Genomic DNA, 24,324 nt, shown 5'->3' with positions numbered 1-24,324 from the left:
CCTTTCCCCCACCTCCACCCTCACCACCTGGTTTAGAGTGCCCCACCCCCACCACTTACTCTTTTTCTTTTAAACCCTTCTTCCTGTCTGGAGGAAACCTAGATCCCCATCCTGGGAGGGACTGGCAACAATTAACAAAGGCACCATGGAGCAAAGACAATTAACAATCCAGAAAAGAGTGGAAAGAGAGGCTTTGTTCTGGTCGTCATGGCAACGGGGGGGGAGGAGGAGGAGGAGGAGGAGGAGGAGGAGGAGGAGGAGGAGGGCGGCCATCCAAAGAGACAGATCCTTTCTCTTTCCTTTCATCTCTCCCCTCTCCCACCCTTTTGGGTTTCTGCCAGGGTGGCCCAGGGAGATCCTGAAGGGAACAGGGCTAGGACAGGCCAAGTCTGAAGACTGAACACTTGAGGGGGTGACCCTAAGGCTTGTGCTCTACCTAAGAGCCCACTGGGGAATTAAGCCTAGACAGGAAGCCTTGGGGCCAGAATCAAAGGCCTTCGATCCCTTCCTCCTCCTCCTCTGAAGGGCTTACCTTATACTAGGAACTGTACCCAGGCCTCAAACCAGCTCTGGATAGACAGCTCACAGTCCAAAAGAGCCCCATGGCTTATCCTTTGCTTCTCATCAGGACATGTGGGAAGTGGAGGCGGCCGGCAGGGTTGTCTACATAACTTTCAAGGCCCAGTGCAAGAGCCCCTTGTTCCAGAATTACTGGTGACAACAGAGCTTGGAATCAAGTGCAGGGACCCGGGGTGAGAGAAGGGTTTTCAGACCTGTGCACTCCATACGCTTCTGATCTCATGTGCTGCAGTCTGAATGTTTGTTGGTCTCCCAAATCCATATGTTGAAATCAAAAATGTGATGGGATTAGGAGGCAGGACCTTTGGGAGGTGACTAGGTTCCTGAATGGAACATAGTTAAAATGCAGTCATTTGGATAAGCCCTACTCCAACATGACTGGTATTCTTTAAGTCCAGGAAACTTGGACACAGACACATACAGAGGGATGACAATGTGAAGAGTCATCAGCCAATTACAAGTGAAGGAGAGAAGCCTGGAACAGATTCCCCTTCATATCCTTCAGAAGGAACCAACCCTGCCATCACCTGGGTCATGAACTTCCAGCCCCCAGGACTGTGAGAAGATTCATTTCTGGGTTTTTTCTTGTTGTTGTTTTGTTTTGTTTGCAGTGCTAGGGATTGAACCCACGGCCTCGTGCACTGAGCTGTGTATCTCAGCCCCAGTATCTGTTTTTGAAGCCACTCACTCTGCAGTACTTTGTTACCGGAGCCCTACAGATTGATACAGATGCCTAGAACCTGGGTGGTCTGCAGGACCTTGAGGCTCCCTTCACTCAAAGAGTAAGTCCTCCTGAGGGGGTAGGCCTTTGTACTTGCATTGATGCGTTATTTTAACTTGAAACAAAATTGATCTATTATTCTCTTTCCCCAGAGCTGAGTCTTTTGGATTTTTTATTTCTTTGGTATCGGTTTAACACATTTTATTGTTTTAATCCCTTTAGTCGTTTATTTTTCTGGTTTTAATGATTTTACTTATCTCGGTATTTTTAATCTCTTTGGTCTTTCTTCTAGCTATTTCATATTATTTCCTTTTATCTCATCTTATCTTCTAGATTTATTGTTATTGTATTATCTCTTTATTCTCCATCTTTTATTCCTAACCTTTGCCTTATCGTGTCTTTGTTCTATCTTTTAATTTCTTTTCAGCTTATTTGGTTTATTTTTAGCTCATATTATTACTTTATTGCCTGCCCCCCCCCACTTTTTTCCACTGTTTTTTTTTAACCATCTTTTTATTTCTTCTTAGTTTACTTTATCTTTTTATTGACTGCTGTATTATCTTCAATTTTTTATGTTTTCAATTCTCTCAGCTGATTAAATGTGGAGGATGGAAACACAGCCCTCAGGGGAGTCCCTCCGAGGTCAGCTCAGGCCCAGCCAGAGGAGGCTGGATGCTCTGCCTTCTCCAGTTGGCGCTCCCAGAAACCCCTCATGGATGCCCCGTTTGCTCCAAAGCTGGCCCCTCCTCTCTGTAAGAATCAGTCTATGTAATAGGAAAGACTGGGGCAAAAGTCCCCCCCGGGAAGACCCTAGATTTGCTTATAGTCTTATAGTGATAACACGTTAGAATGGTTGGAATAGACAAGCTTTCTCACATTATATGCTGTCAGATTTCTCCTTATAAGGGGTTCGGGCTGTAGCTCATTGTAGAGAGCACTTATCTAATGTGTGCTAAGGCCCTGGGTTCAATCCCCAGCACCAGCACTCTTTGTTTGTTTGCTTTTACTTGCTCTGTGAATACCACATCATCTCAAGACATTAGACCAAGTCTATAAAGGGACCACGCTACTTCTCAGAGTGGTCAGAAATGTCACTTCAGGAAGCACCGGTGTATACTGCTCAGGTTTAATCTGAGCAGGAAAACAAGATGGTCTGGATCCTTACCACCAAAGTCCTTAGGAGGCACAGTGGAGTGAGTGCCTGTCTTCCGGAATCCCTCTCACATTCAGCTGCTCTCATTCATTTGTTTGACAAATATATGCTGAGAATCTAGTATGTACTATAAACACTGCTAGACAATGAAGAGAAAATGATGAGCAAAAAGAACCAGGTTCCTGGAATGAAATTTGTAGTCTATAGACTGGAGTGTGGCTAAGGGGTCTGGGGCTTGTCTAGCATGTATGAAGTCCTGCCACCCCAGCACCACAATGAAAACATAAAATAAGTAAATTAAAAAATAATAATAAAGTTTACTGGAATCCCAGTGGCTAGGGAGGCTGAGTCAAGAGGATTGCAAGTTCAAAGGCAACTTCAGCAGTTTAGTGAGACCCTAGGCAACTTAGTGAGACCCTGTCTCAAAATAAGAAATAAAATAAAAAGAGCTGGGGGTAACTCAGCCATAAGGCACCCTGATATAATCCCCAGAACCGAGAAAGGAAGGAAGGAAGGAAGGAAGGAAGGAAGGAAGGAAGGAAGGAAGGAAGGAAGGAGGGGAGAGAGAGGGAGAGAGGGAGGGGAGCGAAGGGGAGGGAAGGAAAATTTTTAGTCTAACAAAACTTTATTTACCTATTACCAATGATCTATCCTCCTTCCATGCAAAATTATAGGAGGTTCTTATTTTTAAAAAATTTATTAAAATTTTTTATTACTTTTGGCATTATTAGGGATTAAACCCCAAACCTAGCATGTGCTAGGTGGGTGCTCTACCACTGAGCTACATCCCCTGCCCTTTTTGTTTTATTTTGAGACAGGGTCTCACCAAGTTGCCCAGGCTGTCCTTGAACTTGAGATCCTCCTCAGCCTCAGCAGTAGCTGGGGTTACAGGCATCCATCAGTGTGCCTGGCTATAGGAGGTTCTTATGTCAGATACTGCCAGTTGTCCTGCAGTATCTGTTTTTCCCTTCTAGTGTAACACAAGTTTTAGTCAAGAAAATGACTACCCACTGAAGACTGTATTTCCTAGCCCACTTGCCACGAAGCATGGCCATGGGCCCAGTTTCTACCCTAAATGGAAGAACTATATCATTTCCCGTTCTGCGCTGTAAAGCAGAGTGATGCGCACTTCCTGGTTCTGCCCTGTAGGACCAACGCAAAGTGATATATGCCACTTCCTGGTCTTGTCCTTCAGAGAAAGGGTGTATTCTCCCCTTGTCTCTTTCTCTTGTTGCCTGCCAGAATTTGGGTATCATGGCAAGAGCTGTAACCATTTTCCCAGGCCATGAGATAAAAGCAGGGCACTGAAAATAAGTGAGGAGTCTGGGTCCCTGACACCATGAGCCCTCCCAAAGTCTGGCCATGTTTATTCCTAGACAACTAATGAGAGGCTAATAAATTGCTCTTGTATAAGCCGCTGGGACATAGGCCTCTGTTAGAGCAGCTATGTCTGTTCTTGCTAGCATGTAATTCTCCCCGCAAACCTTCCTTTATTTTAAGAGATTGGAATACATGACCAGGCAGGAATCATGCTCCTGGGAACTTTGAAAAAATAATCAGATATGTTCCTTCTGGGTTACTCCTATAGGCAAGAAAGAGGGCCCTTCCCTGTCACCAGGGTACATGATGGTGGTGATCTGCTGCACTTCCTGGTTGGGCCTCTGAGTCCAGAAAAGCCTGCTCACTGCCTCCTGTTCTCTTGAGTCCTGGAAAAGTCTTAGCCATTGTCCCCACTTTGCACATATTTTTCATAATAAGTAATCTACACGAGCTGAACAATGTATTCTGTTAAAAAACAAGCTTTCATCAGTAGACGTCACATCAACACCATACTGACCCCATCACCACCACCAATAATGATTTTTCTCCAAATCTTCAACTCTTGGCTCAGTACTCCCACATCGCTTCCCCAGTCACAGTTCCGGGGATTTCTTCAGCTTTGCAGACAGAAGCAGTCCTGAAATCCTGCAGATTTCTCCACCACAGAAAACACTATGGAAGCCTACCACTGGGAATTTGGTCTCCCCACTCAGTAAGGAGACAGTAGCTCCTCTCCACTCATCTCTCTTGTTCACTTCTGCATCCCCAGTGCTTAGAAGAAGTCAGCTAACAGTCATAATCCTGCATGATTCCACGGCCAAAGGAGGCATCCTTGTAGAAGGTTCCTTGAAGTTGTCTCCCAATATCTAAGGTATTTTTCCCTGTATAGAGCTGATTAGAGTTCTCAATAAAGATTTCTATTATTTTTATTTTAGGATATAATAGTATGATATCTATAAAGAGGACAAGCTTCACCACTGTGGAAATCAGTATGGAGGTCCCTTCAAAGAATAGGAATGGAACCACCATATGACCTATCTATATGACCCCTCAATATTAATCCCAAAGAGTTAGCGTACTATAGCAACACATGCATACCCATGTTTATAGCAGCACAATTTACAATCACCAAATTACGGAACTTGCCTACGTGAATGTCAATGAATGAATGGATAAAGAAAATGTGGTGTGTGTACATAATGGCATTTTATTCAGCCATAAAGAAGAACAAAATTGTGTCATTTGCAGGAAAATGGATGGAGCTCAAGAGTATTATGTTAAGCAAAATAAACCAAATTCAGAAAGTCAAGGATCATGTGTTTTCTCTCATATGTGGAAGCTGAAGAGAACAAAAGGGAAAAGTCAGGGGAGTCTGGTGTAATTAGAAGGGAGGCGCACCAGGACAGTACATTAAGGGGACCAAGGTAGACGGGAGGGAAGGTACTAGGAGAGGAAATTGACCAAATTTTGTTTTGCGCATGTACACATATGTCACAATGTATCCCACTATTATGTGTAATTATAATACATCAATTAAAAACTAATTTTAGGGCTGGGTGTGGTGACACATGTCTGTAATCCCAGAGATGCAGGAGGCTGAGGCAGGAGCTTACTGTCTCAAAAATAAAAATAGAAAGGGCTGTGGATGTAATTCAGGGGTAGAGCACTTGCATAGCACATGCTACGTTTGGAGGTTGATCCTTAATAATGCAAAAAGCAATACAAATTTTTTTTTAGTTTAATAAATAGCATTTTTTAAAAAAACCTCCTATAGTTTTGCATAGTATGCAAGAGGCCCTAGTTTTGATCTGTCATTACACACACACACACACACACACACACACACGCACGCACACACACACCCATTACTGGGAATCTGGGAGAATATCTACTCTCTAGAAAGCATGACTAAATCATCTGTGTAATCTATGTTCTCCTACACCTCATAAAACAAGACTGGACAAAATTAACTAATCGATTAATGGTTGGTTGCTTATTGAGATTTACATCGCTTTCTATTTGCTGTATTTAAACAAATTTTTATTAAATTCACAAAGCTCTTTCTGGAGCGAAAAAGCATTATTTGGCATGGTGGATCTATTTTAAGCAGATCTTCTCTGCAGTCTTCCTTGTCCTGTCCACATCACGCAGATGGGCCCTCAGAGTTCTGCTCTCTCCCTGGAGTTCCCATGTGCTCTGAGATATCTCTGCTTTGGCACTTGTCACTGCACTGGCTGATAACTTGCTGTCTCCCTCCATAGGCTAGGAGATTTTTGAAAGCGAAGACTGAGATTTATTCATCTTTGTTCTTAGAACACAGCCTCTGGCTCATAGAATCAGCTCACCAAATATATCTCACATGGGCGAATAGAATATATTAATGAAGAAAGGAAGGAATAAATGAATAAATGTGTTGGCCTTGGAAGAAAACCAAGCGGCCTGAGGAAAATTGCTTCCCCCTTGGATTTCTGTTCACCTATAAAATGAGGAAATGGAAGAAGATATCCTTTTTTACTCTGACCTTCAGTAGTTTATGATGGGAGATGGGAGTGGAAACCTATACCCTTCCATGACCTTCAGAAAGCAATGCTGGGAAGAAACTAATAAAGACAATAATGGAAATTGGTGAAACAAGAAACAGACCAAAAATAAAGGAAATCAATGAGAGTAAAGGCTAGTTCCTTCAAAAGATCAATAAAATTGATAACCCTCTCGCCAGATTGATCAACAACAAAAGAGGAAAGGCACGAGTCACCACTATCAGGAAGGAAAACAGCCCCCACTTCAGATCCTCCAGCCACCAAAAAGATTACAAGGGAGAATTATTAACAACTTTATAGAATAAACCTGGCAACTTAGATGAAATGGACAAATTACTTGAAACACACATATCACCAAAACTGGCCCAAGAAGAAACAGAACATCTGAATAAACTTCTCTATATACAAACTTGTATTTATAATTATATAAAAACTCGTAAAATTCTATCAGACGGTTAAGGATGAAATAATCCCAATCATACATGAATTGTTCTAGAAAACAGGAGGAAGGTTCTACAATGAAAGTTGGACAGTAGCAGCAATACCCATGACCAAAGATATTGTAAGGAACATAAACCATAACTAGTATATCTTGTAAATGCAGACATAAAAGCCTTCACATTTTGCAAAGAGAAAGAAAGAAAGAAAGAAAGAAAGAAAGAAAGAAAGAAAGAAAGAAAGAAAGAAAGAAAGAAAGAAAGAAAATCAGGACCAATTATGGTATTCCAAGAATGTGGGGTATTCAATGGTTGCTGTTTTTGTTTTGGTATTAGGAGTTGAACTCAGAGCCTCTGACATGCCAGGCAAGTGCTCTGCCACTAAACTGTACCTCCAATCCTGAAATAGTAAAGGAAGAAATAAAACCATCTTTATTCACAGCCAATATGATATGCATGTAACCCCATTACCACCACCAAATTTTTTTTGGTGGTGCTAGGGATTGAACCCAGGGCTTTGTGCATTCGAGGAAAGCACTACTCTACCAAGTGAGCTGTATCCCCAGCCCAAACCCAAAGAATTTACCAACTACCAGAACTAATAAGTAAATTGAGCAAGGTTGCAGAATGCCAGGTCAATGTACAAAGTCAATTGTAAGGGGCTGGGGATATAGCTCAGCAGTAAGATGTTTTTCCAGCATTGTAAAGCCGTGGGTTCAATTCCTAGCACTGGGGGTAAAAAATTTGTATTTGTATTTCTATGTAGTAGTGTAACAGACAATTGGAAAATGAAATATAAGGGCACCATTTACATTAACGTCAACAAACATGAAATATTTAGAGATAAATTTAATGAAAGATTGTAAGACATTTATACTATAAATTATGAAATATTCCTGAGAAAAATCAAAGATCTAAGTGAATGAAAAGCTATATCAGGTTCATGAATGAAAAGATTCAATATTGGTAAAATGTTAATTCTCCAAAATTTATAGATTCAAGCAACCCAATCATAATCACTCAGTAATTTTTGCAGAACGACAAGCTAATTCTAAAATTTATGTAAAAACTCAAAAGACCTAGAATATCCAAAATTATCTTGAAAAACAGCCTGGAGGAGGGAGAAGTGGGGAAGAAATGGGAAGCACTGAGAAAAGAAAGGGAACAAACTGGGGTATGTCACGATGAGTCCCACTATTATGTGTAATTGTGATGCCACAATAAAAACATTTTTAAAAATTATTGTAATTATTGGGGTTATTGTGTATTTGCTTGGTAGATATTTGACCTCTTCACAATCCAAATGTGGTTAGGATTAAAATAAATACATGGCCTGGGGCTGTGGCTCAGTGGTAGAGTGCTTGCCTAGCATGTGTGAGGCCCTGGATTCGATCCTCAGCACCACATAAAAATAAATAAAATAAGGATATTGTGTCCAACTAAAAAATAAATATTAAATAAATAAACACATTAGCCGGATGCAATGGAGAATGCCTGTAATCCCAGCGGCTCAGGAGGCTGAGACACAATGGAGTTCAATGCCAGCCTCAGCAAAAACTAGGTGCTAAGCAACTCAATGGGACCCTGTCTCTAAATAAAATACAAAATAGGACTGGGGATGTGGCTCAATGGCCAAGTCTCTCTGAGTTCAATACCTGGTACCTAAATAAATAAATACATTAAAATATGAAAAGAAAGAAAGAAAGAAAAAGAAAGAAAGAGAAAAAGAAAGAAAGAAAGAAAGAAAGAAAGAAAGAAAGAAAGAAAGAAAGAAAGAAAGAAAAGAATAGCAAAGTAGGAGCCATATCCCCTAGTTTCAATATCTACAATGAGGTTGGACACAGTGACAGCCCGAGGCAGGAGGATCACAAGTTCCACACCAGCCTGGACAACTTAGCCAGACCCTGTCTCAAAATGAAACACAGAAAGTGTTGGGGGGTGAGGGCTGGGGTTGTGGCTCAGTGGTAGAGTGCTCACCTAGCACATGTGAGGCACTAGGTTCGATCCTTAGCACCATATTAAAAAAAAATGAAGTAAAGATATTTAAAAAAAAAAAAAAGAAAGTGTTGGGGGGGTGTAGTTCAGTAATAGAGTGTCCCTGGTTTCAATCCCTAGTACCACTAAATCAATCAATCAATCAAAAGAAAGAAAGACCTATGATGATGATCAAGTCAGTATGATATTAATTAACATAAGGATGGATCTGCAGATCAATGAAAATAGAAATAGACCCAGACATTTTGTCAATTGATTTTTGGCAGCTTTATGGTTGTAAGGGAAAAGAATATGTACCTTGTCCCTGACCCCATAAAAACAAAAAAATAAAGTAGAAATGGATCATAGACCTAAACATAAGAGATAAAATGAAAAAATTCTAAACAAAACAAAACAAAAAAATAGGAGAAAATCTTTCTGCCGTTAGGGTAGGCAGAGGTTTCTCAGGATATCTTCAGCCATCAAAGAAACATCTAAACTTGACTACGCTGAAGTTGGAAACTTCTCTTCAAAGAACATTTTTAGGAAATGAAAAGGGAAGTCACGGATCACAGCCTGGAAAAAAATATTTGCAATTCATATATCTGACAAAAGACTTATATTCAGAATATATAAAGAACACTTAACATTCAATAATGAGAAGACTCATTTTTTTAAAAAAATTTTTTTAGTTGTCAATGAACTCATTTTATTTATTTATATGTGGTGCTGAGGATCAAACCCAGTGCTTCACACATGCTAGGCAAGTGCTCTACCACTGAGCCCTGATGCCAGCTCTCTCAGTCTTTTTTTAAAGGACAAAATATTTGATTTTTTTAAAGGACAAAAGTCTTTTCACCTTCCCCCCCAAAAAATCTCAATAGCCAGAGGCAACTTCAACCTTCCTAGCTAGCAAGGAAAATGCAAATTCCAACCACAATGAGCTCTCATTACAATTGCATCAGAATGGCTAAAAGAAGAAGACAACAATAGCAAGTGTGGCCAAGAATAAAGAACAACTAGGACATCATGGTTTCCTTGCAGTGGGTGTGCACAATATCTCAACCACTTTGGAAATCTCTTATAAAAACTTAACATCTACTTATCATAAGACCCAAAGATTCTTCTACTAGATATATACCCAAGAAAAAATTAAAATATATATCCACAAAAACTTGTAAAAATTAATGTTGAAGGAAACTTTATTCCTCCTAATAGCCCCCAACTGGAAACAATCCAAATGCCCATCAACAGGTGAATGGATGAACAAATCTTGGTACAGCCACACCGTGGGATCTGCTCAGCAATAGAAAGGAAACTAGTTTCTGATACATGTAACAATTGGGTGGAGCCAGACACAAAAGTGTCAATACTCTATGGTTCTGTTCATATGCCAATCTGGCACCTTCATCTGCCTCTAGTAGCCCCTACCGGCTGGCTGGCTTTAGGGATGAGCCGTCTGTGCTTCCTCGGGCCAGGGCGCGGGGCCAAGGCTAAGCAGACAGCAAATAATGTTTAGCTGTTGCGGAGTTGGCCCTCCACGAACTGCATGGGCCTCCCCGTGCTTGCAGGATCTTGGCAAGGGCGGGAGACGGCACACCTTCTCTGGTCCTTTTGCCTTCAGACCTCAGCCCTCCTTGTGGGCCACAGGGCCAGCTTTCCCTGGCCTCCATGTGGCACAGGTTCTTGACCTTTCCCATAGCTCCCTTTGTCCCCAATCTCCTCCTCCCCTAAAGCACCATTCCATCTGAGAAATCCGGGCAGTTGTTGCAAAGAAAGAAACCTGGGTAGGTGGGGACCCCCGAGTAGGTCCCTGATGACCAACTTTGAGAGGGAGCCAATGGAATGCCCCCGAGACTCCCATGAGAAGCAAAACCCTGAGCTTGTCACTGTTTCTCTACCAGACATGGCTGGATGTCCTGATCATCTACTCTTGGCTACCCCTCAGCCCTTCCATGTGGATAAGTGCACAAACTTTCTGGAGACACAGGGAAAGATTCTGGCGAACACAGAGAAAAAAGTGTGCCAGGAAGATGAGAGGCTTGGCCAAGGCTCCTTCCCTGCATTTACCTCTAGATTCTTCTTTGCATCCCTATTCCAGGGAGAAGCGGAGGCATGGGCTTCATATGCAGTCAGAGCCACAGGACTTCTGGCTGTGGGGATTTGGACAATGACCTCTTTAGGAGAGCTGTAGCTCTCTGCCCTCGTCCCTTGACCTCGTACTTTTGGACTGCAAAGAGGATGCAACTACCCTAGTCATGGGAATGGCTGCACCCGTAGGACTTAGAGACAATGGCTTGGCCAGAGCACACGGGCGAGCCCAGGAGGCTGGCTCGGGTCTGCCGCTTCCTGGGAGGAAGTGAGGCATTGTTTCAGGGGCTGTGTGGGCCACTGGAAGTCAGCACAATGCAGGGAGCAGTGGGTGCCAGGTCTAGCCCACCGACAATTGGGAACTTGTTTATTGCTTTAATGACCCGGTGGTAGATCCACCTGGAAACAGACCTGCTAATGAGCAGAGGCAGAGCTGGCTCAGCCCCAAGGGAAGCCTGTCGGGCCAGCTCCCCTGGAGGTGCTAAGGGTGTGTGTGGTCTGAGACTGGGAGAGCTGGGAAGTAGAGACTGGGTTCTGTCTGGGAAAACCACAGGGAGATCTCAGGCTTCTCCATCCCTGCTGCAAAGTCATAAGAAGGTGGAGTGGGGGAAGGGACAGGAGATTGAGACTGGGAGACACAGCCAGGCTCCCAACTGCTGGTGGCCTTGAATGAGCTTTCTGAGCTTTCTGGGCCTCAGTGTCCCCATCTTTCAGGAAGGGAGACCAAAATCATCCCTGCCATCTCCCCACTTCCCCTGGGGTGTTGGGAGGATAAGGTAAGATCAGACGCAGCAACTGCTTTGAACTCCTCGGAAGAGAAAAGCCTTTCAAACATCAAGGCTTTGCACTGTTTGCTTCTTTCCCCTGTGGCTGGAACCTGGGAGTGAGGAGAGATGTACTGTCTGGGACTTGGTTTTCCTAGACTGTTCATCAGACACATGCCAAAGGCTGAGATAAAATTAAAAACTGCCCCTGCATCGAGGACCTCTGGGGGCCATGGGTGGGCACATAGGGGCATGCGAGTGCTGGACCCAGCCAGGTGAGCGCACAAGAGCCAAGTGTTAATGCTCAGGACTGTCATTCAGTCCACTGGTAGCCTGCAGTTGGCTGTTATAGAAAATTTCCTTCCACAGATATCGACAAAATATGAATCGGGGTTCTTGTTTGTTTGGCAGTGCTGGAGATTGAACCCAGGGTCTTGTGCACACTAGGTTTTTTTGTTGGTTTTGTTCTGTTTGAGAGCTGGTTTTCCAGCAAAGCACTGGAAACAAGAGAGCTGGTAGTATAGCTCCGACCCCTGCTCGGCCCACCCCATCCGGGTCGCACCAAGCAAGCTCAACCCAGCTGTGGCTTACTAGCCCTCCCAACACAGAGCCCGGGAGACTGGAGGGCTGACCAGGTAAACGACTCCAGTCCAGGCAGTAATGAGACAGGATTTAATCTAGAGAGGGAGGGTGCTGGAATCCAGTCCTACAAGGAGGAGAATTTGTTTCCTCTGTGTCCTCTGACTGTTCTGGAGGTCAGGTAGGCAAAGCCAAGCCTCAGTTGGGACTGAGACTGTTCTGGGGGGTTTTTGCCTTGGTTTGATTGCAATAGTGAGTGGAGGGATTGGCTGAAGGATAGAGGGAAGGGGGACACTGGGTTGAGCACATCAGACATCTCTGAATACACTCTTAGAGGAGCATAACTCAGGGATCTCGCGAAGTATTGAAGGAATTGTTTGGTTGCTTGTGTTTTAGGGGTTTATTTTTAGTCCAAGAAGTTTCTTTTTGGCAGTGGGTACCAGGGATTGAACTCAGGGGCAATTAACCACTGAGCCCCATCCCCAGCCCTATTTTGTATTTTATTCAGAGACAGGGTCTCACTGAGTTGCTTAGCACCTCACTTTTGCTGAGGCTGGCTTTGAACTTGCAATCCTCCTGTCTCAGCCTCCAGAGCCACTGGGATTACAAATGTGCACCACCGCACCCGGCCCAAAAAGTCTCTTTACAGGCTGCAAAAGGGTGCTTGTCACAGAGTCTACGGAAGGTCTTTGACATGACAGGAAGTGGGAGATGAAATGGTGAGGTGAAGGAGAAAGCTGTCAGTGACCTGGGATGGGTCAAGGGGAGAGCTCTGGGCCTGCAAGCCAGGACCCCCAGGTTCTACCTCTGGCTCTGCCTTGGGTCCAGGGCACACTGGTCCCTCGCAGAACCTCCTTTCTCAGCTGTACTCTGCAGTCTCCTTAGGTGATCTCTAAAGGCCCCCATAGCCTTCATGGTCAATGATGCCTAGTCTGTTCTCTGGCTTCTTTCATCAATGTCCCTATTCTTACAACGGCTCAGAAGAACTTGAGGTTATGAACTGAATGTCTGTGTCCCCCCAAAATTCACAGGTTTGAACCCTAAACCCCCAATGTGAGGGAGGAGGTGGCACATTTGAGAAATAATTAATTAGGTTTGAGGTGGTCATGAGGGGGAACTCTTATGGTAGGATTTGTGTTCCTAAAAGAAGAGGAAGTGACCAGAGCCCCCGCCCCAGCACCCAGAGACGGCAGGGGGGCAGCGTGCAGCAAGCCAGCAGCTGATCCGCACCAGGAACCCAATCGGTCCGCAGCACCTCCATCTTGGCCTGACTTCCCAGCCTCCAGACTGTGGGAAATAAAGGTCTGTGGTTTAAGGCTCACCCAGTCTGTGGTATTTTGTCATAGCAGCCAAAACGGAGACAGGGTGCTTCCCTGCATGTGTTCATCTTTTGCAGTTAAAGGCCTTTGCTCCAGAGTTCAGGCAGTCTTGCTCTCAAATCTTGGCCCTTGCCTCTTGCTGACTATGTAATTGATCCTCTTGCCTCATTTGAGAAACAGCTGGGTGTGGTGGAGCACACCTGTAATCCCAGCTACTCGGGAGGCTGAGGCAGGAGGATCCCAAGTTTGAGGCCAGCCTGGGCAACTTAGAATAAAAAGTAAAAAGAAGGGCTCGGGTTGTGGCTATGGAGTAGAGCACTTGCCTGGCATGTGTGAGACACTGGGTTCGATTCTCAACACCGCATATAAATAAATAAAATAAAGGTCCATCAACAACTTAAAAAAAAAAAAAAGGAAAAAGGGCTGAGGCTGTAGCTCAGTGGCAGTACTGTAAAATAAATAAATAAATAAGAGTGATCAGGGTTCTTGGAAGCTAATTCATGTACACTCCTGACACAGACCCTGGCACCAAGTGGGGTGTGCAGTGATGGTAGCTATGGTCACTCTACTGGGCGGGGGACACTGCTGTGCTCCTAGAACAAAATGACATGCAGACCCAAGAAGGACCTGCTGCTAAAGAGAATGGCCTCGTCAGGGAAGGCTCTGTACCTCCAGGTGGTCTTACCAGGGGATTTCAACCCAGCAAGTGAAAGTCACCACGCCCCAGAGGAGACCCCGATATCATCCCGATGAAACTGCGTAATTGCTCTGAGGCTGAGAGTCAGGGGACTGGGCTTCTAGTTCTGACTCAGGCAAGTCACTTGGCCACTCTCTCCTGCTCCTCTTGTTTGTGAAGTGGAATTCATCTCTGCCCTGCCCCGTAGCCCAGCACAAATGAGGTCATGCTTACGAGCAAAAATGAAATCAGTAAAAATGTTTTAAAGGGCTCTGTAAAAATAAAATGTATTATTATCACAAATAATAATGTAATTAATCTCCATGGCCCGGGGCAGCCCTCGGAGATTTATTTGTGAGCCGGAGAATTTCTTCTCTTTCCCGTTCTTTTCCAGCACCCGCAGGCTTCTGTGCAGCTGAATGTCCAGCCGAGCTCAGGCCTGTCTTCCACCACCCACTCCTCCATCCACTGGGGAATCTAAATGTATTTTTAGGGAACCCCATTCCTCCCACCCGTTTCCTTTCCAGGGCCTGCCTGGGAAAGCGCTCGGGAATCGGGAATGGAGGCTCCTGCAGGGGACAGCCTCTTCTGTCCCAAGCTTCGGTCCTCAGGCCAGCTTCCCAGGAGGGCTGAGCAGGACCCAGAGGCGCAGGGGCTGAGGTGCCCAGTGGCAGGGACAAGAAGAGTGAGAAAACCCATGTGGATTGTCAGTGAGGAGAAGCTTCCAGAAATTTCCAAAGAGAGAAGATGAATAAACAGACTGGTCACTGTCCCTAGTTCCCTCTCAGGGCAGGCTGCTAAGGCTCGAGGCTCCAGGCCTCAGGCAGCTCAGTCAGAAAGCTGGGGGTGGGGCAGGCGGCTGCACTGGCTCCTCGCTCCTGAGGGATAAATAATCTTCAGCTGCAACAATAGAGATCAATTATGACCTAATCGCCCAGCCCGATTCCAAAGGCCCAGGGGTGGGCCTCCTCTCCCAGCTCCCTCCAGGTTTAATTATTGAAGAGCCTTTGGACTTTGGGAGACCCAAAAGAGAAAGAAGATCTGCAAATAATTAAGCCAGGGAATGGCCTTCAGGACAGAAGTGTCTGTGGGCGTGGGGCAGAGGGTACAGGATATGGCAGGTCCCCCCTTTGTGCATCTGGGTGGGTTGGGCATGGGGTGGGAACCCAGAACCAGAGCAGAGGCAGCTGAGGCAGACAAATGCTTCAGCACCAGGAAGAAAACAAAGTGAGGCCTGAGAGAACTCATTTCCTGAGCCCTGACTCCATGATCTGGGGGATCCTCCACGGGAGAACCCAGAATTCTCTATGGCGCCCAAGGCACATTTGCAAATATCACAGTCATTGGACATATCCTTCAAGGGACTGAAAGAACTCAAGGCAACACTGGGCGGTCCACAGGACTGTTGTCCTCACCACTAGTGAGGACACAGTCTGCATCACTGGCCATTGTCCCTCTGCAGCAGATGGGTCCCAACTGGCGACAGGCTGTTTCTCTCTGACCTCCTCCTTGGTAAAGGCCCGCCTGCTGCACTCGCCTCTGGCCTCTGTGGGCAGCAGATTGTCTCCTGTCCTACTGTACAGGTCATTCAACTTGCCCAGGTTCACATTCGGCGTGACAGACGTCACTGAAATACGCGACTATCCTTGGTAGCATCAAAGGTGGCTTTCACACAGTGATCTGGTGCTTAAGTTAAGCATTCCTGCGAGGTTAGGCTGAGTCCCCAGGACTTCCATAGGTGTCTTCCCTGGTCCTCCTTTTCTAATAGAAATACCCATGGGGTCCCTAGTGGGATTTCCACATCTCCTCCACCATCCTTGATGCTGGATTCCTAAGCAACCTCTATGGAATCACAACTTACTAGAGCCTAAAGGTAGAGCAGAGGTCAATGGATCCATTTTACAGATAAGGAAACTGAGGCACCAGCAAGGAAAATGGCCATATTCAGTGCTTCTTTCTTTACTCAGAGATGGCTCTCTGGACTTCCATTTGCTTTCTCTCTCTCTCTCTCTCTCTCTCTCTCTCGCTCTCGCTCTCTCTTTTTCCTGGATTGATCACTGAGTCACATCCCCAGCCCATTTTTGTATTTTATTTAGAGACAGGGTCTTGCTGAGTTGCTTAGTGCCTCACTCTTGCTGAGGCTGGCTTTGAACCTGCGATCCTCCTGTCTCAACCTCCTGAGCTGCTGGGATTACAGGCATGCACCACCGTGCCCAGCCTTCCGTTTGCTTTCTAAATTATTTTTTTCACATTATAGTTTGCTAGTCAGCTAGATCTTTATTGATGACAGTTTTACATTTGTCCCCGTATTGCATTTTTTAAACGTGATGATGGACCCTCGCCCTGAATTAAACCGCATCCCTAAGGATCCCACAGGGAAGTCAAGCACACGAGTTGCCTGTGAGCAGGAGACCATCCTCCACTCGAGCACTGCGGCTCCGCTATGTTTTAAAATTACCTTGGTGTATTTATATATTAGTGTTCTTTTCTATTTTAAAAATGCTTTTCCATTGTGCCGTGTTTCACTGGGCAATGCTGTTCTCCCGGTTGTACCGATGGGCTTTTCAATCAAAAAACAAGAAGAAAAAAATCCACGTGTTTCTATTTCTTTATATCTATCTCTGCTTTTTTCAGGAAAATAAATATTTTTTGAATTGAATTGGAAAATTTTTTTTGAGAAAAAATGTTTTTGTACCCTGTATGTTTTGCTGTTATTGTTGTTAAATAAGTGCTTTCAGTGACAGGGCTTTTGTTCTGAGAAAGGGCTTTTCTTGTTGGGGAGGGGAGATGCTCTGTATCCAGGGGACCGTGTGAGGAGTTTCAAAGCCAGAGAGTCTTGAGTCATGTAAGCCAGCAGTGGTCCTCTCCCTTCTCATCTTCTTCTCCTCCCTCCTTCTTCTCCCCCACTGTGTTTCTGCCCCCTAATTCATACACTGGCTCCTGTCACCAATGCTACCAACCATCACTTGACCTTCCCCCATTCCATGGTGGGCGAGCCTCCCAGAGCCCCGTAATGCAGGTTTGTCTGTTCACCAAGGGAGCGCAGAGGTCCATGGAACCCACTGATCCATCCCAAGAAGGTAATAGAAAGCTGGGTGCAGGGGCACATGCCCACAATCCCAGCTACTCAGGAGGCTGAGGCAGGAGGATCGCAAGGTGGAGGCCAGCCTGGGCAATTCGGCAAGAAAAAAAGAAAGGAAGGAAGGAAGGAGGAAAATATAACTACATTATCAAATAATAGCTTTTGTTTTTTTCCCTGTATGTATTTTAGCAGTATGTAAAAAAAAATGTAAAATAAAATTCTTTCCCTGGGAAAAAAAAAAGAAAGAAAAAAGATGAATAGAAAGCTTTCTAGGGTCCCAGCACCTGGCGGTTGAGGTCAGTCTCTGGCCCCTCTATCTACCAGGTTACTTTCAGCATGCCACACTCGCAAGTAATAACCCATGGAGTCGACAAACCAAGGATTAAAAATATTTTTTGAGAATTTTTTTCATCTGTACTGAACATGTACAGACTCTTTTCTTTGTTATTATTCCTTAAACAATACAGTGTAATAGCTATTACCATAGCATTTTTACCATATTAGGTATGAGCAGCAAGCTAGAAATGGGTTCAAAGTATATGGGTAATACATGGTGGCACGTACCTGTAATCTCAGGGGCCAAGGAGGCTGAGGCTGGAAGATCGTGAGTTCAAAGCCAGCCTCAGCGCCTTAGTGAGGCCCTGAGCAATTCAGTGAGACTCTGTCTCTAAATAAAATATAAAAATAAAAGAGCTGGGGATGTGGCTCGGTGGTTAAGCGCTCCTGGGTTCATCCCCGGTACCAATAAATAAATAAATAGAAATAAAGTATGTGAGAGATGTGCCTCAGTTATGTTCAAATACTGCACCTTTTATATAAGGGACTTCAACCTTAGAGAATTTGGCATCCATCAGGGGCTCTGGAACCAATCCCCTGAGGATGCGGAGGATGGTTGTATTTCTGGTGCCTCTAAGTTCACCTCAAGGATCATTTCCCAGCAGGAGTAAGTTTTACTTAGACCGAGTCACTGGTGTTGACAAAGGTGTAGAGTGAATCCCTTTCCCAGCCAGCAAGAATAAAGGCCCAGAGAGGCAAGGGCATGGGGTGGGGATGCGGCCCTTGCTGAGGTGGCTTTGAACTCATGATCCTCCTGCCTCAGCCTCCTGAGCTGCTGGGATTACAGGCGTGTGCCACTGCGCCCAGAGGAAGGGTATGTCTTCATCAGATGAGGAAGCGGCGGGAAAGCATCCCGGGTGGAGTAACAGCCTGTGACATAGAGTGACTGAAAAGAACGTCAAGCCCTGCGGTAGGCAGGAGGCACAGGCTCGTTTACTTATGCCAAGCACTGTTCCAGGTGCTGAGAACATCATGGGGAGCAAGTGACAAGCTCCTTGCTCTCCTGGAGCCTTCATTCCAGTGGCAGAAGACGGTGAAGGTCAAACTCACAAACCCATTGGAGTAATAGGTGCTGTGCAGAGAATCACAGCAGAAAGGGCTGCCAGCCAGGGGCAGGGGCACTCCTTCGGGTCTGGCAGCTAGAAGAATCTTTCTAGGAGAGCTGAATGATGAGGAAGGGTTGGTCATTAGCTGGATGCCATGTTGCTCACCTGTAATTCCAGCAATTTGGGAGGCTGAGGCAGGAGGATTGCAAGTTTGAAGACAGCCTCTGCAATTTAGTGAGACCCTGTCTCAAAAGAAAAAGTACAAAGGGTTGGGGATGTGGCTCAGCGGTAAAGAGCCCCTGGGTTCCATCCCCAGTATGAAGAAGAAGGAGGAGGAGGAGGAGGAAAGAAGGAAGAAGGAGGAGGAGGAGGAGAGGAAGGAGAATGAATGAGTTGGTCATGAGCAAATCAGGCACCCCAAACAGAAGAAAACAGCTATCAAAGAAGCACCAGTCATCTTGTTTAAGGAAATTTTTGTAAGGAATTACTTTTTTTTTTTTTTTTGGTACCCAGGATTGAACCTAAGGGCACTTAAGCACTGAGTACATCATCAATCCTTTTTATTTTTAAACTTTGAGTCAGGGTCTCACTAAGTTGCTGAAGGTCTCAGCTAAGTTGCTGAAGCCAGCCTTAAACTCAAGATCCTCCTATCTCAGCCTCCCAAGTCGCTGGGATTACAGGTGTGCACCACCGTGCCCGGCATAGGAATTACTTCCAATGAGGCCCTCACACCTTTCTAGCCCCGTTAAGGAGTTATTGCTATATAATAAGTTATCCCAAAACTTAGTGATGTAAAATAGTGACTATGTTCCCTCATATATATATATATGAAGATCAGGACTGGGAGCATCTCGGCTGCACGGCTCTGGCCCAGGGTCTCTTCCTCGGCCCCTGGGCCTCTCCACAGGGATGTGCTCAACATGGCAGCCTGCATTCCCCAGAATGGTGATCCAGGGGAAAAGAAGCGGTGGGAGGAGGTTGATAGACCCAAACAGCCGCCAGAGTCTCTGACAACCTGAGCCTGAAGACGCACACCGACACTTGCTGAGGGCTGTGGGTAAAATCTGGTGCACACAGGGGCGTGCCCATGGGGAGGCAGGGACCTTCAGAAGCTGGGGACTTCCACCTGCTGGACCCTAATGTTCACATCCCTGCTGCACCCAATATCCACCCACCCCCTCTCCAGGACCTTTAAGTCTCACCCCATTATAGCAACATCTAAATCACGTCCAAGTTCAGACGAGGCCCTTCAGCTCCTCTCAAGAATGATTCTTGCCAGGCCCAGTGGCACAACTGTAACCCCAGCGACTCAGCAAGAGGAGGCAAGAGGACTGCAAGTTCAAGGCCAGCCTCAGCAATTTAGTGAGACCCTGTCTCAATACCCTGGGGATGTAGCTCAGTGGTAGAGCACACCTGGGTTCAATCCCCAGTAACAAAACAAAATAAAACTGCTCCTCATGGGCTGGGGCTATGGCTCAGAGGTACAGCGATTGCCTGGCATGTGTGAGGCTCTGGTTTAGATTCCCAGCATTGCATATAAATAACTAACTAACTAAGATACATTGACAACTAATATACATATATATATATATATATATATATATATATATATATATATCTCCTCTTGACCAGTTAAATAAAGAGGCGAGTTCTGTGACCCCGCTGCACCCACTATATGACTCAGGTCAGGTATCGGATACCTGCTTTAGACATTCTTGCTCCAAGAGCGGGGAAGTGGTCCATAGCGATTCTGAAACCCACACCAGGCAGAGGGAATCATGCTCCGGGGCCCTTGGCTTTTTGTTTGGCCACTGAGGTGAACACTCACATGCATGTGTTTCTAGCGGAAGAGTATTGTCAGCCAAAGGTCTCTTCATTTGGTATTGTCTTCGTAGTATATGAAAAAACGGAGGGGCTGGGGGTGTAGCTCAGTGGTAGAGTGCTTGCCTAGCCAAGGCCCTGGGTTAGGGTCCCAACACCACCAAAATATAAAAATCTCTCCCTCTCCCTCCCTCCCTTTCTTTCTCGCCTCCCCCACCACTCTTTCTTTCTTTCTTATTGGTACCGGGAATTGAACCTGCTTAACCACCTCAGCCCTTATAAAAATATTTTATTTAGAGACAGAGTCTCGCTAAGTTGCTAGGGCCTTGCGCTAAATTGATGAGGCTGGCTTTGAACTCACGATCCTCCTGCTTCAGCCTCCCCAGCCACTAGAGATTACAGGCCTGTACCGCCACACTTGGCAAAAAAAAAAAAAAAAATTATAAAATAAAAAAACAGTTTTTAGAAAACCAGCCTCAGTAGCCTAAACCACAGAAAGTGTTCAGTAATGGTAGCAATTATTACCATAGGGAAAAGCCTGGGGTGGGTGGATATGGTAGGCAGAATAATGGTCCCTTCCAAAGGTGCTCACATGCGAATCTTGGAATTTATGAATGTTTCCTACGTAGCAAAAGGGACTTTGCCGAGGTGCCTAAATTCAGGAGGCTGAGGCAGAAGGATTACAAGTTCAAGCCCCTGTCTCAGAATAAAAAAATAAAAAAGGTGGAGGATGTAGCTCAGTGGTAGAGCACCGTAGGCTCAGTCTTTAGCACCACACACACAGTGCAAGAGAAGGCACAGGGGTCAGAGGACATGTGACGCAGAGGCAGAGCCTAGGGCTTTGAAGATGGAAGATCTGGAAACCGAATGGGCTAGGAAATGGATTTTCCCCTGGAGTTTCCAGGCACCACCCTGCCCTCCCCTTGCCTGCTGCCCAGTGAGACCCACGTCAGATTCCAGACCCACCAGACTTCGAGACAATATATGTGTGCTGTTATAAACCACTAAGTTCGCAGCGGTTTGTTCTAGCAGCAATAGGAAATGAGCACAGGGGCTAACACTGGGCTCCTGCTCTGGAGCCACTGAAGTCTGCAAGCCATCGAGGTCTGCAGGGCAGGCTTATGCTTGGACTGGTTGGGTTGTTGGTGCCCAGGGTCAGACAGGCAGGTGTTTGGGGGTGGAGCTCTGGAGGGAAGTCTAGCTGGGGAAAGAGACATCAGGGACATCAGGGTTTGGGAAGAAATGGAAACCATACAGATGAGTGCAGCAGGAGGGCGAGGGGAGATGGAGAACGGAGAGAAGCCCTTGAAGGGGAAAGAACGGGGACTTAGCTACCTCCTCCCCCCGGGCAGGCAGGCGCTGGAGTGATGGCTTAGTGAGGACTCTGGGGATGCCTGGGTCTGCTCTTTATTTTCCAGTCTGCCCGGATCCCTGGAGTCTGTCTGGAAAGCCTCCCGAGGCAGGGTACGTGTTCCCAGGATCCCAGGAGGAGGGATGGGGAGGCAGAAAAACATACCTGTGCAGCTGCCTGGGAGCCGGCCCAGCTGGGCTCCCTGCCCGTGGCCCCAGGACACCCTCCCGCCCTCAGGGGACCCAGGGGCAGAGGGACCTGTAGGGCGAAGCTGTCTTTTTCACTTCCTTGGCACTCAGCCCAGGGGCCTAGACTTATCCTGCACTGAGAGATGGTTCAGGGCCCAGGAGGGGCGCCTGAGCTGAGCTGGGAGGTCCTCGCCCTGATGGGGAAGGAAGGATTTCCTCACCAAAGGTCTCCTTGCCTGGGTGGAGGGGCTTAGGGACTCACCTCCCTGTTCCAATGTAAATAAAGCCTCCTTCCCTGTGGGAATATTCATAGCAAGTTTATCACTTAGAAGTGTATTTGAGCACTAGGGACAGAACCCAGAGCCTTGTGCGTGCCAGGCCAGTGCTCTACCACTGAGTCACACCCCGAGTCCAGGAGTGCTTTCCAATGACAGAGAAACAGGAGAGTCAACTAACGGGAACTTAAGTAAATTGGAATTTATTTTTCTTACATAACGAGAAGGAGCGGTTGCCAACTGCTGGCATTAGGTATAGGTATCAAGAATAACACACTGTGGTGGGTTTTGGGTTTTTTTTTTTTTTTTGTTGTTGTTGTTGTTGTTGTAACCAGGGGCACTTGACTACTGAGCCACATCCCCAGCCCTATTTTGTATTTTATTTAGAGACAGGGTCTCATTGAGTTGCTTAGCACCTCTCTTTTGCTGAGGCTGGCTTTGCATTCATGATCCTCCTGCCTCAGCCTCCTGAGCTGCTGGGATTACAGGTGTGAGCCACTGTACCCAACTACATACTATATTTTTCTTGTTCTTTTTCTCCAAGTCACAATATGGATGCTATAGCTCCAGGTATCACATCTCCACTCAAAGGGGTGTTGAAAGTGGGGGAAACAGTCCCAGATAGATCTGTCCTATTTATTTATTTAATTATATATTTTTAGATGTTGATGAACCTTTATTTTATTCATTTATTCATATGCAGTGCTGAGAATTGAACCCAGCGCCTCACACATGCTAGGCAAGCATTCTACCACTGAGCTACAACCCCAGCCCCTGCCCTATTTATTAAAAAAAAAAAAAAAAGCAGCTGGGAGCTTTGGCACACACCTGAATTCCATTCCAGTGGCTCAAGAGGCTGAGACAGGAGGATCGTGAGTTCAAAGCCAGCCTCAGCAAAAGCGAAGTGCTAAGCAACACAGTGAGACCCTGTCTCTAAATAAAATACAAAATAGGGCTGGGGGTGTGGCTCAGTGGCTCAGTGTCCCTGAATTCATTCCCTGGTTAACCCCCCCACCCCCGCCAAAAAAAAAAAAGCATTTCCCCCAAACTAAACAAGTCCCTGGCTATGTCTCTTTGACCAGGACATTGTCAAGAGTTCCTGCAAGGTTCAGAATGGGTGTTGGGGATACCAGTCTGTAGTTAGAGAGATACTTATTGACTCAAATCAAATTGCCACTTTTCTTCCTTTTCCTTTTGTTGCACTGGGGATGGAACCCAGGGCCTTGCTCTTGGTAAGCAAGCGCTTCACCACTGAGCTGCACCCCCCGCCCCCGAGTGGTGCATGTTTTGATGATGAGTGTGTATTATCCTGATGATAAAATAGTGAAAGGGTTACAATCATTTTGGGAATTCAGGTGGGTTCTCAGTTTAGGTGAATGTATTATCAGTACCCTAGGAGAGAACTCTGACCTGAATTTCACAGGTAGAAGTTTTTAAGACTCTGGAGGGTCCCTGGAGCATGAGGTGCCTGGTAAAGGGACCTGGGGACAGGTGGGACAGGTGGCTTCCACTGTGTGGGGCAAGGGCTGTCTCTTGGTCTCCCCTGCAGCTTGGACTCCTAGATTCCAGTTTCTTAAGGTGAAAAAATAGAAAACAGGCAGAGAAAAAAAGACAATAGAGCAGTCAATTAAAAAAATGATGTAACTTAGAAGAAGTAAAAAAAATTATTAAGACAATATAAAAGGCAGTGTGCTATTGAATGATTAGATTAACTAAAAATAACCTGCCTCAGGGGCCAATCAGCTCCCAGGGTGACCAGGTACCACAGCTGGGCCCTGTGACACGGCCCTCACCTGGGAGGCCCTCCACCTACCCAGTCCTCAGAGGCTCAGCTGCCCCTCACCGCTCACTGCTGAGCTGGAATCTGGGGGACTGTCCAAACCAAAGAGTGAATGAAGCCTGGGGACCTTCCAGGGGCATTGAAACAAGGAGACACTGTGCATGAGCTAGGACCGAGTCCCTTCTGGGACCACAAGCAGCCCTGTCCCTGCGTGCTGTGTGCTTCCTGGGCCTGCCTCCTTCCTCAGAGAGGGAGCCTTGGCTTTCTCACGGGGTCCTCTGAGCCCCAGGCA

The sequence above is a fragment of the Marmota marmota genome, unplaced genomic scaffold (genome assembly GCF_001458135.2).
Source record: "Marmota marmota marmota unplaced genomic scaffold, marMar, whole genome shotgun sequence".
NCBI classification, from domain to species: domain Eukaryota; kingdom Metazoa; phylum Chordata; class Mammalia; order Rodentia; family Sciuridae; genus Marmota; species Marmota marmota.
This window is presented reverse-complemented; position numbering follows the sequence as displayed.